Here is a 12,178-nt window from a genome sequence, read left to right as displayed (position 1 = left end):
TTTTGCCCACCTTGTCTCCCTTATAAACAATTTCCTCAGAGCCTTCCTAATTCCTACAACATACGGCTTTCAGACTTCTACTGTTTCCCCAAAAGAGAGTTACAATTCATAGTGTGCAGGTCAGTGCATTTGTTTACTCAGCACCGAATACAAAATGTGAATCTCAAGATACACTCATTTAGAAATACTGTCCATGCTACACTTGGGTTGTGCTCATGTGAACATTAAACTGGTGGGTGTTAATCTTACCTATCCAGTAACCCTGGCCACCGTTCATCTGCTGCCGTAAGAGCAGATGGGTTGCCATACAAGGGTCCTGTCATTTCTGTTTTAGGAATGGTTACTTACATGTTTTAGACAAGGAAAAAGGCATGCTTTTGGGTTTCTGAAGATACCTGCCTTAGGAGATGTGCTGTGAGGGAGGAATTTTAATTATTTCACCTCTATCATACATAAACAGACTCCATCTGAGAAGGCTCCTATCCCTGCTATCTGGCATAACCGCGAGGTTTATAGTCAAGTGTGCTGCCATAATGCCAAAATACGATGGTAGACAGGAAATTTACACCAAAAAAGAGTAGGGGGTGAGGAAGAAGTATGCTGTGATGTCAGACTAGAAAAGGCAAGACCATGTTAGAAAATTAATGGTTTGCATGATGGCATCAGAACAAAATTGGCCCGAAGTCAAGAGCTGAAGGCCACATCTCATCCAAACTCCTGAAGAGAGAAATGTCCAGTGCAGCCAACAGTATGAGTTATGGCTTGCTGCTGGCTCTTAACACTGCTCAAAGGAGGTACTAGTTTATTTTTAAATTAAATGACTGTGAAATAATCATTACATTGACTTATACTTCATCTGGTGATCCTGGAAGTGTCTTGATTCCCACAGCTAGCACTTTACCATTCTGCTATGACCATCTTGAGGTATTACTCATCTCAGTAGCACTTCAGCTCCTCAAGAAAGGACCATGCACCCTTTTGTCTCTGCCCTGTTGCCTGTGGTCTTGTGGCAGAAGAATAAATGGAGGTGGCCAAGTCTGCCACGTCAGAATGTGGTGCAGCTATGGGTCCTGGAAAACTCCATCTGGACCTCCCTAGAAAGAAGAATGGGCAAGGGCTCTTGGCAGCTGAGGCCTCAAGCCTGTGCAGTATGGGATGTGTAAGCAGCCTCATTTTTACTTACACTAAAAGTCACTTTTCCCCTCTTAGTAGTAGCTTCAGTTTCTCTAACTTCACATGGTACAGTGTGGCCAGTAGGTAATGATGCTTTAATTGTGCAGCTGAGAGATTAATAATGTTTTATAGATGAAATTCAATGGCCAGTTACAATCCAGAGGACTGTCACAGCAAAGCATGACACAAATTCACTATATAAGATACGTTTAAAAAAACCCAACGAAACAGCAAACTCCACAGCCATACAAACATTACACAGTTTTTTTTTGGGGGGGGGAGGCTACTTTGAGAGACAATTGTGAAGAAACAATTGTCACTGCATTGTGGAGGGTTGCTTTCCCACTTGCTTTAAATCTTTGAGCAGTTCTGTTGCAGCTCTGCTGGTCACCTGTGAAATTACAGGGGGTTTTTCCCACATAGGGATAGCCAGTCTGTCTGCTGGGTAACAGAAAAAATGCTCTTAAGTTTTTCAGAAGTTCTTGCTATTCATGGTTATGTACACGCTGTTACATTTAGCTATGGTGATTCAGCTTCCTCAAGTTCTTAAATCAAAGCCACTAATAACATGAGTGAAAAAATGCTGGCAACTGGAGTTACTTGCTTTACATTTGATTGCAGGAGCAGCAGTGGAGCTGGTTAGAGAATATAGCAAATAATACTGCGCTCAGCCTCAGTACAAATGTAAAGTAAGACTAGAACAGTCCTAAAGGTGACTGCAGGTTCCTGCACCAAAGAGAGAATTAAAAAGCAAAACAAAACCTCCCAAACTCACAATTAATTGCTCACTTTAAAGGGAGAGCTGCTGCCATACTGATGAGGTAATCGGCTATTCCTGCTTGTGTCAGCACCTCCCCATTTTGTATCACTGATTAGATAGGAAAAGTATGTAGCCTTTAGAGAAAGGAGGAACTGTTCAGTTCTTTCATCTGAAAACATCACCTGTTGGATGTCTAATGTTTCTCATCTGGCCCAGGGACAATTACAGCAGGGACAAAAGCCCACATTCCAACTCTAATTATTTCACCCTTCTTGCCTGGGTTCTACACGTCTGCTTTGCAAACCTATTCAAGCTTAGCAGAAATAGTTAGCCAAGACAGTGCGATTCATCTTCTGGTGTGGTCTTTTCCCTTTGCTTTATTTACTGGAGAAGAAAGAAAAAAATGCAATCAAGTATGGTGGATGGTGGGAAAGCACCTATTTATTTTGGTACCATCTGCCTGTGCTCCCCCATTCCTCTACAGAGTCCTTGGAACAGAGACTGACGGGGATGAATTGCTCGTTGAGCAAACCAGGACCTGCCGCACTGCCTCGGGTGGGACCCCAGCACGGCTGGCTGCTGCGCCTCCCCCTGCCCCTCATCTCTCCCCAGACAGAAAATAGCCCTGTTGCCTTTGTTTGTGGCTGCTTATATACCCGTTTTAATGATATCTCTAATTCCAGAAAAGACAGGCCTGATTGGAGGGAATTGCTGCATTGCAGCTAAAATGAAGCTACTGCTCTCTGTGTGGGGTTACGCGGGCCTATACCCCAAGTCTGCCAAATACAAGAGCATAATTTTTTACATCAGCTGGTACAAAATACACATTTACACAAAATTTACACAATATACACATCTTGCCACACAGTCTAGTCTCTGCCCAGAAAGAAGATTTAATGAAAAACTTCGTTTAAAAATAAAAATCCACATTTATATCAACTGCAGATACTGTGGGTGATTCTTCAGCTGTTAGCAGCTCACCTCTCTATTTTCAGCTGTATGAAAAGCAGCAAATTAGACTAAGTTCTTTCCTCCCACTTAACCCATGGCTATTGGCGATGCATTATGTTAAGTAATTGCCCAGTAATGCAGCCTCAGCCACTCTTTGTGCTTTATGAAAATAAGAGAGCTTTCACTACAGGCTTTTATGATGCTTTTTTAGTCCCGTGCGTAAAAAAGGCACAACTCGAAAGTATAAGGGGGAAGGAGCGGAAGCGATACTACTGAAGCGCTATTATTACTTTACCAGTGTCTGCCTAGAAATAATGACACCGAGATAGGTTTCCAGCCCGTGGAGGAGCCCCGGGTGCCGAAGGGCCGCTCGCGGGCGGCGTAGCCGGGAGGTGGCACCAGACGGCTTCGCTTCTCCCGGGCTGCTCTGGGGCTCCTCCGCGGCTCCCTCTGGGCTCCCCCGGGGCTCCCGCAGCTTCCCCGCAAGGCAGCGGCCGCCGTGTCGGCCGGCTCTGGCCAGGCAGCGAGGCACGGCGCCTAAGCCCGCTCCCTGTTGGTCTTAGAGGGCAGCACCTCTTCTTCACCTATCCCCCCGCTTTGCCCTCGACACCCGTACGTAGGAATGGCTCAAGCCACACACAGTGCCTGGAGGAAACTCTGCCTCTGATGTAAACTGAGCCAGGTCTAGTACGACCGATGAAGCGTAGCAGAGAACAGCAATCTCAAAATTCATCGACACAAGGAACGCACTGGGTTAGCCTGAAGGAGGCAAGGACTGCTTTTAAATATCTTAAACTGAAAGCCTGCGAAAGGAGCTTGACACCCTGGGAATGGCAGAGTGCGCTTGGCTCGGCTGGTGAGCTGAAATCCACCCCATCAGGAGGCAGAAACTGTAACCCAAGGAGGGCTGGCCAGTGAGTCTGGCGGGACGGATCCGTCTGGATGCGGGCAGGGACCCACTGCACAGTGAGCACTCCCGTACTGAGTGAAGACACAGATTGGAAGAGGCACCGCGCACCACAGGACAACCCTGCTGCAGCTAAGAGGGACAGCAAAAAAGTAATCCTCTATATCAAAAGTTGTCAAATCAGCGGTTCATAGCAGCACTGCACATGGCTGAAATGCCGAAACACTGGTTAACTCCTTCTTGCTCAGCCCCCTTTCAGTATCATCTGTGTGTTGCTTCGCTGTATGACCAGAGCGTTCTGTATGCTGTGTGTATGAGGTCCTTCTAGTTCTCCCTTCAGTCTCTTCTCTGGTGCAGCACACTGTGCACACTCGTATCCTTCTCATCTCCTCAGCCTTTTCTCCTCATTTCTGCATGGATGGGGTTCTGCCCTGTTTCCAGGCCACCATATATAATTATTTTCTGTGCAAGAGAGGGCTTTGAAGTCTAATTACATTCCCTGTTCTCCCTGGTGATAGCCATAAAAAACCCCAGAAGTCACTTCTCCCCCAGAAGTCACTTCCCCTGGGACCTAGAGCACTGTCTAAATTTCCCTTTGTATGGGGAGTGGCACTCAGGATTGCTACATGCAGTCACTGACTGCAAGAACTCCTTCATATTTTACTAACAAGTCACTACAAGCTTACCGACATGCCACAGCTGCTGGAGAGAGCAGCTTCTCCTCCATCTCCTCCTCACCTCAGCTGTCGGTTTTCTCAGTTGCTCCTGAGTGCCACCCCTACCATCGAAACTCCCCTTTGGACATTCAGATCCCAGCACTCCCATTCAGTCCTTCTCGTACTTGCTGCCTGTTTCTGGCTCCTCAGACCACCTCCCATCCTTCAGCTTGCTTCTTGCACTTTCTACTAATTTGCCACTTCTCTCTCCTGTTTTCACTCCCCCTGCAGACCTCATCACTGGTTACTTCTTCCAGAGCTCCTTACTCCACAGTCCTGTCTTCCATTGAATTCTCTGCTGTCCACAATTCCTTGCTCCACAAGTCCAGCAGCCTCAACGCTGCATGCTCTCCCACTACCCTTTCCTTGCACTGCCTTATCCTGAGCTTCTTAGATCCCTTATGGTTTCAAAGACCCCATTAATCTTCTCCTGACCACTGGATCTTTTTTTTTCACTGATGTTCTAATCTTTGCCCAGAAGGAATGTCTCTGCCCAGTCATTGAGTTCCCACCTACCCTTGGTAATCTCTAATGCAAGGGGGTGGTTTTACTATAAACTAAGCCCACTCCCAAAAGTCACCTGTTCCTACTCATTCCAGTTATTCCCCTCCTCAGGAATCAGCACTAATTTTGATACGCTCCTTTCCTGTTTTATTCCTCCATACGTCAAAACAGTTTCCAGAGTGAAAGGTCTTACACTTCTTTCTTGTTTTCCACTCATCAAGGTGTTTGCAGGCAAACCATAATTCACTACTTTTTAGTTTTCTTTCATCTCTTTTTGAGCATCTTACAATAAAGCAAACCCATAAGGGGATGCCTGTTGGGTCCTAATGCTAGGGAATTAATAAATTTAGCATTGGCTATGGGTTTGCTAAAGTAGGCAGCTTGTCTCTTTCAGGTAACTTTTTAACTTAAAACTTCTTTTTAATATGGATGTAAAGCTTGTCATTTTGAAACAGCAAATCCTGTACTGTAAGCAAATCACAACATTTGTTTAAGCATGTCCACATTTTTTTATATAAAGTCATTACAATGACACATAGATTTTGTTCCAATTTTCACAGTCGCAAACTTTCATCCTAAATGTTTATAGCATGGCCATGTATCATTGAAATAAATTTTATAATATAAAATATCAACAAAATTTTAACAATAGGAACTATATTTTACTTATGTTTTTTAAACGATTCGCTTCCTTTGTAGTCTATTTGGTTTCATACACACTCACTCTGAACTCTTCCAAGTGCTTCCCCCTCCTCTGCTTACACTCACTGACACGTCACTGCCATTGATTGATTGTTGTTTGTGTTTGCTTTGGACACTTCCAGATGATTGCTACTAATAACCAGTACTAAATTCCTGAAATATCTGCCTGATTCCCTTTCCAAGGCAGCTTCATTATGGTGTGTCATATGAAGCACAGTAGGCCCTAGAAATATTGTGCTGCAGGAGAAAAATAATCTCCAAATGAAGGGATAGCTCAAACAAAGCATTGTAAAAAGCCATCACACTCAATTCTGTATGCATCATCTACTGCATTTCAGCAAAGGCCAAGCTTCTTAGTCAGCTCTCTGAGGAGATCCCTCAGCCTTAACTATGATTCTTTTGGGGCATAGTTTTGTGCTCACTGGACTTTCCTACTCTGTGCAACTCATCATCTGAACGAGGTTAGATCAAAAGGATGAGGTATAACAGTTTAAGCAAGAAGTACACAGTGACAGTCAAGAGGCCTAATTAATTTTTACTGACTTTGTATTGGTTCATCAAAAAATCAAAATAATTCTTATGAGTTAGAGTGCTGTTAATTAAAAAAAAACCAAAACAAAACCAAACCACAACACAACAGCCCTGAAGGATTAGGAGCTGTAACCAATACCAACAAGACAAGACTGACAATGAGCCAGTAACCACTGGATTTGGTTTCTAATTATTCATTTGCCTGCTTACATTTGGAGATACAGAAAGACAGGAACAGAATTGTCTTTGGTGTAGACCAAAAATCTGCTTAACAATGTTCTAAACTTGTGAGCTAGCTGCATAGAGGTCACAGAAGTATCTTGAGTTGGAAGGGACTCATAGATCTTTGAGTCCAACTCCCTGTTTCTTTCAGGGAACTAAAGCAGGCGTATGGTCAGAGGGTGCTGTCTTTAAGAAGAATGAATAGGCTCCATAGGTGCTGGAAACATCATAAAAAGGAACAAAGGTGGTGTTATTCAGATAACTTAAAGTTATCTTATAAGGGTACTTTACACCTATGATATTATTTCTGTCATATGGACAGGTACAGTCAGCTCTTTATTACCAAGGTGATAGACAGTATCTTAGATGAAACAGCAGTTGGATAATCTGGCAGCCTCTCCACTAATGAAGTTGATGGCAGGCCAGCTCCCCAGTTAGGGTATTCCTAAGAACTCAGGACTCTAGAGGACAACATGGCACAAAGACAGGCTCTAGAAAACACCTAAGGCTGGCTTACGTTCTGTAAGACTAAAGAGCTCTCCTTGTGAAGGAATACAGAGAGAGCAGAGCATCTCTACTTGTTCCCAAAAGGGCAAGTCTGGAGCTGGACTAATAAACCAGCATATGGCCAAGTCCAATGCCTCTGTGTCATGCTCCCTGGTATTCCTATGGCAAGGAAGCACAGGCATTCTGAAGGAGCATTTTAGTTCAACAGACTCTGTGCTGCTCAACTATCTCTAGGTGGTATCGTATCTTAGAAAATTTGTCCCAACGCAAGTGACTTTACATTTACCTACACTGAATTCCATCTGCTGCTTTACCACTGCCATTCACTTTGGCAATTAGCCATTTTTCACTTTCTCAATTTGTGGTGTTTCTTTCCAATACTTTAATTTTGATGGATCTGTCATAGTGAAGAGCTCTGCTGCAAGATGCTCCCTAGGCTCCTTCACAGTAGGGAAAACAATTTTAAAAAGTGCTTATTTTGTATGGTGACCATATCCTGGCCCTGCTGATCTGCCATGAGGGGAATTGCTTCTATGCCTTTTGCAAACTGGTCCTCAAGCATACTTACAGCCTGCCTTACAGCATCCACCTTTTCCTTCCTTCTTTCCCAAGCACTGTGAGGCTCATCAGCATCAGCTTTTTTTTCTACCTCCTTATATCTCGCTGTTTAACATTTTGGCTCTGTGTCTGTTTTTCCCTATTCCTCAACAAGTTGCTCTAGGGGATACTTTCCTGGTTCACTGTTCAAATCTGACCCTCCAGAGTACCTGTTTGGATGAAAAAAAGAAGTACCATGGTTGCTCAATAAACTTTTTCAAAACTATGCTGGCTGAACCTCACCACAAATAGCAAGGAGTAGTAAGACAAGCCAAGTCATTGCTCTATACCCTCATGGTGCAGGACAGGAGCAGCAGCAACAGACCATCTGACAGACTGTGAACTGTGGCAGAAAACATTCTCATCAGACTTTTGAAGTAATCTGCACAGATAATGAATCCATTCCCATCCCCACTGTCATTCTTATCCAACAACTGCCAGCTGGAGACAGATGGCAATCTCTGCATTAATTTTTCATACTGTAAGATGAAGTACTTAAAAAAAAAATCAAGCAAACTTCTGTCAGTTTGTTTTTTGCCTTTTGACACAGCATTCTTCCATCAGCCAGATGAATGAACTTTGCAAGAAACAATACTAGTTTGTCTGTAAAACCAAACTAGTTCAAAGAAACTACATAGTTTTTTGGTCAAATGATAGCAGACTTCAAGAATGGTAACACACATACAGAAACCAGATTAGAAGATGCACTTTAGGACTGATCTTGAATGCTAATGCTTCCTGATAAATCCAGATATTTCACAAAGCTCTGTTTTATTTACACTCAAGATTTCACACTGGACGCTAGCACTTAAAAAAAACAGGGTTTAAGCATCCAATTCAGTAGCACAGCAAATAGGATAAAATTGGCATTTCATTAAAAGCAAGATTGTCAGATTGTACAAGTTTGCAGACACAAACCATAAGAAAGCAATGCAGTTAAACCACTGACTACAGCGACTAGAACATAATGAGTTGTTAGAACCTTACAGAGGAAAACCTTGCCAGAAGGTTAGCACTATGGCACCAATCTGTAGTGAGGGGAAAAAAGAGAATAATTTAATTAATTTCTAAAAGAAAAGTTGAGGAAATGAAAAATCCGCTAAGCCTCTCAGAACAGTGTGCATAGCTCAGAAGTAGCAGAAAGTGGTATTAAATTGAAAGGGATAGCAGTTCGCCTGCCTTTAGACAAAAACACAAAACCACCCAAGACCATTAGCAATAACAGGTTAAAAAAGAGGAGTCTATGCTTGAGGATTATTTTACTTTCAGGGGAGATTTGACATTAGAAATGTCATGGAGCATAGGTAGGGAATTTGCAGGAAGATTAGATAGAAGTTACAGCCAGAGATTTAACATGAAAGGTTTAAAGAAAGGTTTTTGAAATTTTATGGACAAAAGGAACAGATGTTCCTACAAAAAGATGGCTGTAAGATTTCACTGAGTCACAGGAATTTTAAGCAACAGCATTTCTGGATGGATAGTGCAGAAATAATTAGGTAGATGGGTTAGTTAGGGTACAGTGATGTGGGTGAGGATTATCCAGCAGGTAAAATTTAAAGCAGCAGAGAGGGAAAGTTTAATGGGACAGCACCAGAGCAAGCTAAACAAACCTAGTTTAATAAAGCATGAGCAATAAAGCAGGTAGAACAAGTATGTGACTGAAAAAGTTTGGATTGGGAGAAGAAAGATGAATGCTGAGTGAATGAACTTCAAAGGGGATCAGATATGGGAAGCAGTAGACAGGTGCACTAAGTGGAAGCGTTTCATGGAAATTCAGGTAATAGGCAGAGGGAAGGTAAAGTCTGGAGCAGAAGGAAGAGCCCGTGTTTGAGAATCAGGCAGGTGAACATAGTAAACTCAACAGAGACTTTGGGGAGAGATGCTGAGGAGGGTGAGATGGAGGGAACGTTTCAGTGCAGAACATACAGGTATGTGTGTGTATGACAAATGTGTGCTAGGCTCAGAGCATAATGGTAACAAGTAAACAGATATTGGGCAGGAATTTGGATGTTGTCCGTAACTTCCTCAGCCATTAATATGTTATTATGTTCTCTATTTTATTTTCCAGCCCTTGAAAATCGCCACTTCAGAAAAGATTACGGCTCAGATAAACTTTCAGAACCTTAATACAGTTGGATAATTTGGTTGAATCTCTAGAAGAAATTACAAAGATCTCAAGCAGCTTGCAACCCTTTACAAAAGAGGCAGCTTTGAAGTGCCCGACCCCAAAAGGCACTTCATTTCCTTGAGATTTTAAGAATGAATTATGGGTTTTACTCTAAATTGAAAAATGAAGTATTTTTTTCCATGGCAAAGGAGATCAAGATCATCCTACCCGATCCTGGTGGTAATTTTACCTCTAGGGAAGAATCTCATTCCAGAATATATAAAAACCAATATCTTAAGGCTTAAAGACCCTTATCATTACGCCAGTTTCAAACATAGCTAATAAAATGAATTGTATTTCTAGGACTTAAGAATATCCTGAAGATTTTTTTCCTTTGTAAGAAAAGAGAAAAGTGTTGTTCTAAAAATGTTTGCAAGCTATTAGGCTTTTCTCCCTTGTGGCAGAGGAAAACATGCAGCGTGATACTTAAACTATTTGGGACTTTATCCCTGAAAGCTCTCCAGCACAGACAACCTTATTGAGATGCAAACATCTGACAGTCAGCATTTTTGTATTGGGCACTTAAGCCCAACCTCACTCACCACAACATAACTTCTGTTAATTTATAACAGACTAAGGCAAACAAAGCCTTTTTGGCACAAAAAAACCCAAAAAACAAACCCAACCAAAAAAAAACCTCACAATGTTTTTTACAGTAGAGGAAAAAAAAGTCCAACAGATTAGATGCAGCTAAAGCCTGGATATGTCAGCTCCTACAAATAAGAAAGGTGGGCATAGAGGATGTGAAGCGGGGCAGGCACATCTAAGCCTTCCTAGCTGCTACAGATTGCCACAGAGAGAGGGGCTCAAGGAGCAGCTGGCATGACCTGGGGTAACTGAGAACCATGGGTGCCCTAAGAACTAAAATATGTTGTTATGTTTCTCAATATACACAACATGCTGTAAGTAACAACTTTTTAATCTGACTTTTTTGCTACTATTTGGCCAGCTGTGCTGCTCATGGTGTGTAATAGTGAGGGCGAAGTACTATTATTGTTAGTTACATGATTCTCTCAAGAAAAGCTCTTCACCGTATAAATGAAAAAAAATTACAGGACAGGAAAGACAGGAACTCATATGAGAAATCTTTTATGTTTTCCAGAAATCCAATTGAGTAGTTGTCTAATTTAAAAACTCCACAGGTACGAATTTTTTCTTTAGGAGAGTGCTTTTTGTTAGGACCAACTTTACTAATTTTGCACTGCCGAGCAGTAAATAGCGCTAGTGCAGAACTATGTTCTCACCGTCTATTTTTCTGCCTATTTACAGCTTTCCAACACAACACTGAACAACTATCTGGTTTTGTTTGGGGATTTTCCCTTGGCCTGAAAGATAAGAGGTTTCGTCTGCAGTGATGAAACTGCACCTTAACTTCCACATATACAAACATTTAAACACCCCTTCAAAACCAACCACGACACCAAAAACACCCCTAAATCCAAACCAGAGCAGGAATCAGATATGAGTTCAGTGAAAAGTCCAAGTAAATGAATGATCACTGGAAGGGCAGAGAAGGTTGGCAGGGTGAGACTGTGCCCACTGCTGTGCAAGAGAACGAGGTAGAGCCTTATCTAAGGCACAGTCTAATGGCTACACGGACTAAGCCTGTTATTTACACTGTGCAGAGAGCCTAGCAGCAGATACTTGAAGCTCCATTTTGCTAGATTTTTTTTATCCCTATCACCTATATGTTTTTTCTGTAAAAAGAGCCCAAAAATCCTTGCAAAGTTTATATTCTGAAATACTACTGAATTTTATTAACTAGGTGGACGAATTCAGGACTGAATTTGAAAAGGGGAGAAAAAGTGATGAAAAGGTGATCATGTGCTCTCAGCTAGGTCAGCCCAGGCTATATGGTTTTCCTCTGACTGATGTAAGCTTGTATCTTGTCCTGAGCCAGCTAGAAAGGTGGCACCGATACATTCCTTTCCCTCAGCATACCACTTATAAAGCAGGATTAAGAAAACCACAGGTCTATTGAAAACCGTGATTTTCAAAAGTAGCACTATCAATTTCCAGGGTGCTACTAAGAAACAGTGAGTTCGGGCAAACTAAAAATAACGTGAGTTTTCCGTGCAGGGTTTACCCATCTTATCACCTACACAAGCTGTTCAACAGATACCACGGACTCCCATCACGGTCCTTGCATGTTCGTTTTTCCTAACCTTTAACCCAGTCAGGTTTCTCCACTGAGGGCTGTTATTATTTATAAACGAGACATCTCTAAAGTCTTTGCAGCGTGACTGGCGGAAACCCCTTGAATCCTGGCTTCTTATAACGTCAGGAAAACACAGGATCTTTCCCAACCTTCCGCCCGCGGGAGTGAACTTCCACCAGCTAGCAGCGGTCTGCCCAGCACCGGCGCGGCCCAGAGGAAGTCATTCTGCTGCGGGAGCCACTGACCTCGGGCTCTTTCCCACCGTGCCCCGACCCCGCCGCAT

This window comes from Corvus brachyrhynchos, unplaced genomic scaffold (genome assembly GCF_000691975.1).
Source record: "Corvus brachyrhynchos isolate BGI_N302 unplaced genomic scaffold, ASM69197v1 scaffold32, whole genome shotgun sequence".
Classification (NCBI taxonomy): Eukaryota; Metazoa; Chordata; class Aves; order Passeriformes; family Corvidae; genus Corvus; species Corvus brachyrhynchos.
The sequence above is the reverse complement of the archived record's forward strand: the minus strand, read 5'-3'. Positions refer to the sequence as shown.